Raw genomic sequence first — 5,000 nt, 5'->3', positions numbered from 1 at the left:
AACATGTGCTGTTCCTCTTCCTGCTGGTTTTCCTCCAGAACATTCTCATGTTGTCACATCACCATCATCACCGTCAGTGAGCGTTTCTCTCTCAAGACGTTTTTTTTGCTGCGATGACTTTAAGAAACGCTTTGTGGGTCGTCCTGTCGCCTGCTCTGTCCTCTCTGTTCACAACAACACAGCTCAGAGGAGAACTCTTTAAAACTAGACCCTTCCTCTTCAGGTTATCAAATATTTGTGAGAATTTTTCTTTTTTCATGCACAAACAGCTGACCACATGTCACAAATGATTCTGAAGGAATGAGGAAAACCCCATTCATGTTTCCCACCACTGATTTGTAAATTATCAATTTTTTTTATCCATAATGAATCAGAAACAGATGACAACATGCCTTATGAGGTGTAAGCTTCCTGAACTGGATGCAGGCTGCAGACACACACACACACACACACACACACACACACACACACACACACACACACACACACAGTTATTTAGACGGACCTGCAGCAGATCAGTTCTTTAACAAAGAGCCAAACAAAATGTCAGCTGTGTTTTTATCTCAACAGGAAGCAGAGCAAGAAGACTGCAGCTGCCTGGGCTCTCTGCAGCGTGTGTGTGTGTGTGTGTGTGTGTGTGTGTGTGTGGTAAGGAGACACGCCTGCTTACTCCTGGCTGCTCATTCGTCAGTCGGAGAGAAAGAACAAATGAGAGAGAGAGAGACAGAGAGACAGAGAGAGAGAGACAGAGAGAGAGAGATGCTTCAGATTGCATCCAACTCTGGCACCCGGGGGTGTCGGGGAGGGGGGGCGGTGGGGAGTGGGGGGGTGCTGACATCATCATCTATAAATGGAGCGATGCTCTGAGATGAGGAGGAGGAGAGATATGAGAATATAACCCTTTCCTACCACACACACACACACACACACACACACACACACACACACACAGGCAGGGGTGGCTGTACACTGATGTGACCTCTGACCCGCTGCTGTTCTGGGATCAGCGCTGTGGATGTTAAAAGAAAAAAACAACATAGATTCACAATGCTCTGAAAAGTAATGGATTACTTTCTGACTGTGCCTGACACACACATTTCCCACGTGACCTGAAGGCAGCGGGAGGCCAGAGGAGTGTGTCCACACACACAGCTCCTCTTCTGTCAGAACCCACTGATCTTTCTCTTGGATACGAGGAGAACCAGTGAGCCTCCATGAGAACCCAGGAGGTGCTGAGAGGCAGCAGGACGTCTGGAGCGGCTGCAGAAAACACACCCCGGCTGCAGAAAACACACCCCGGCTGCAGAAAACACACCCTGACTGCTGCAAAAAACACACCCTGACTGCTGCAGAAAACACACTGTGGCTGCAGAAAACACACCCTGACTGCTGCAGAAAACACACCCTGGCTGCTGCAGAAAACACACCCTGGCTGCTGCAGGAAACACACCCTGGCTGCTGCAGAAAACACACCCTGACTGCTGCAGAAAACACACCCTGACTGCTGCAGAAAACACACCCTGACTGCTGCAGAAAACATACCCTGACTGCAGAAAACACACCCTGACTGCAGAAAACACACCCTGACTGCTGCAGAAAACACACCCTGACTGCTGCAGAAAACACACCCTGGCTGCTGCAGAAAACACACCCTGACTGCTGCAGAAAACACACCCTGACTGCTGCAGAAAACACACCCTGACTGCTGCAGAAAACACACCCTGACTGCAGAAAACACACCCTGACTGCAGAAAACACACCCTGACTGCTGCAGAAAACACACCCTGACTGCTGCAGAAAACACACCCTGACTGCAGAAAATACACCCTGACTGCTGCAAAAAACACACCCTGACTGCTGCAGGAAACACACCGTGGCTGCAGAAAACACACCCTGACTGCTGCAGAAAACACACCCTGACTGCTGCAGAAAACACACCCTGACTGCAGAAAACACACCCTGGCTGCAGAAAACACACCCTGACTGCAGAAAACACACCCTGGCTGCAGAAAACACACCTTGGCTGCAGAAAACACACCCTGACTGCTGCAGAAAACACACCCTGACTGCTGCAGAAAACACACCTTGGCTGCAGAAAACACACCCTGACTGCTGCAGAAAACACACCCTGACTGCTGCAGAAAACACACCCTGACTGCTGCAGAAAACACACCCTGGCTGCAGAAAATACACCCTGACTGCAGAAAACACACCGTGGCTGCAGAAAACACACCCTGGCTGCAGAAAACACACCCTGACTGCAGAAAACACACCTTGGCTGCAGAAAACACACCCTGGCTGCAGAAAACACACCCTGGCTGCTGCAGAAAACACAGCGTGACTGCAGAAAACACACCCTGACTGCTGCAGAAAACACACCCTGACTGCTGCAGAAAACACACCCTGACTGCTGCAGAAAACACACCCTGGCTGCAGAAAACACACCCTGGCTGCAGAAAACACACCCTGACTGCAGAAAACACACCCTGGCTGCAGAAAACACACCCTGACTGCAGAAAACACACCCTGGCTGCAGAAAACACACCTTGGCTGCAGAAAACACACCCTGACTGCTGCAGAAAACACACCCTGACTGCTGCAGAAAACACACCTTGGCTGCAGAAAACACACCCTGACTGCTGCAGAAAACACACCCTGACTGCTGCAGAAAACACACCCTGACTGCAGAAAACACACCCTGACTGCTGCAGAAAACACACCCTGACTGCTGCAGAAAACACACCCTGACTGCTGCAGAAAACACACCCTGACTGCTGCAGAAAACACACCCTGACTGCAGAAAACACACCCTGGCTGCAGAAAACACACCCTGACTGCTGCAGAAAACACACCCTGACTGCTGCAGAAAACACACCCTGACTGCAGAAAACACACCCTGACTGCAGAAAACACACCCTGACTGCTGCAGAAAACACACCCTGGCTGCAGAAAACACACCCTGACTGCAGAAAACACACCCTGGCTGCAGAAAACACACCGTGGCTGCAGAAAACACACCCTGGCTGCAGAAAACACACCCTGACTGCTGCAGAAAACATACCCTGACTGCAGAAAACACACCCTGACTGCAGAAAACATACCCTGGCTGCAGAAAACACACCGTGGCTGCAGAAAACACACCCTGACTGCAGAAAACACACCGTGGCTGCAGAAAACACACTCTGGCTGCAGAAAACACACCGTGGCTGCAGAAAACACACTCTGGCTGCAGAAAACACACCTTGGCTGCAGAAAACACACCCTGGCTGCAGAAAACACACCCTGGCTGCTGCAGAAAACACACCCTGACTGCTGCAGAAAACACACCCTGGCTGCTGCAGAAAACACAGCGTGACTGCAGAAAACACACCCTGACTGCTGCAGAAAACACACCCTGGCTGCAGAAAATACACCCTGGCTGCAGAAAACACACCGTGGCTGCAGAAAACACACCCTGACTGCTGCAGAAAACACACCCTGACTGCAGAAAACACACCCTGACTGCAGAAAACACACCCTGACTGCTGCAGAAAACACACCCTGACTGCTGCAGAAAACATACCCTGACTGCAGAAAACACACCCTGACTGCAGAAAACATACCCTGGCTGCAGAAAACACACCGTGGCTGCAGAAAACATACCCTGGCTGCAGAAAACACACCGTGGCTGCAGAAAACACACCCTGACTGCTGCAGAAAACACACCCTGACTGCAGAAAACACACCGTGGCTGCAGAAAACACACTCTGGCTGCAGAAAACACACCTTGGCTGCAGAAAACACACCCTGGCGGCAGAAAACACACCCTGACTGCTGCAGAAAACACACCCTGGCTGCTGCAGAAAACACAGCGTGGCTGCAGAAAACACACCCTGACTGCTGCAGAAAACACACCCTGACTGCTGCAGAAAACACACCCTGACTGCTGCAGAAAACACACTCTGGCTGCAGAAAACACACCGTGGCTGCAGAAAACACACTCTGGCTGCAGAAAACACACCTTGGCTGCAGAAAACACACCCTGGCGGCAGAAAACACACCCTGACTGCTGCAGAAAACACACCCTGGCTGCTGCAGAAAACACAGCGTGGCTGCAGAAAACACACCCTGACTGCTGCAGAAAACACACCCTGACTGCTGCAGAAAACACACCCTGACTGCAGAAAACACACCCTGGCTGCAGAAAACACACCCTGACTGCTGCAGAAAACACACCCTGGCTGCAGAAAACACACCCTGGCTGCAGAAAATACACCCTGACTGCAGAAAACACACCGTGGCTGCAGAAAACACACCCTGGCTGCAGAAAACACACCCTGACTGCTGCAGAAAACACACCGTGGCTGCAGAAAACACACCCTGACTGCTGCAGAAAACACACCCTGACTGCTGCAGAAAACACACCCTGACTGCTGCAGGAAACACACCGTGGCTGCAGAAAACACACCCTGACTGCTGCAGAAAACACACCCTGACTGCTGCAGAAAACACACCCTGACTGCAGAAAACACACCCTGACTGCTGCAGAAAACACACCCTGGCTGCAGAAAACACACCCTGGCTGCAGAAAATACACCCTGACTGCTGCAGAAAACACACCCTGACTGCTGCAGGAAACACACCGTGGCTGCAGAAAACACACCCTGACTGCTGCAGAAAACACACCCTGACTGCTGCAGAAAACACACCCTGACTGCAGAAAACACACCCTGACTGCTGCAGAAAACACACCCTGGCTGCAGAAAACACACCCTGGCTGCAGAAAATACACCCTGACTGCAGAAAACACACCGTGGCTGCAGAAAACACACCCTGGCTGCAGAAAACACACCCTGGCTGCAGAAAACACACCCTGACTGCTGCAGAAAACACACCGTGGCTGCAGAAAACACAGCGTGGCTGCAGAAAACACACCGTGGCTGCAGAAAACACACCGTGGCTGCAGAAAACACAGCGTGACTGCAGAAAACACACCCTGGCTGCAGAAAACACACCGTGGC

This window comes from Myripristis murdjan, unplaced genomic scaffold (genome assembly GCF_902150065.1).
Source record: "Myripristis murdjan unplaced genomic scaffold, fMyrMur1.1, whole genome shotgun sequence".
Lineage (NCBI taxonomy): Eukaryota > Metazoa > Chordata > Actinopteri > Holocentriformes > Holocentridae > Myripristis > Myripristis murdjan.
This window is presented reverse-complemented; position numbering follows the sequence as displayed.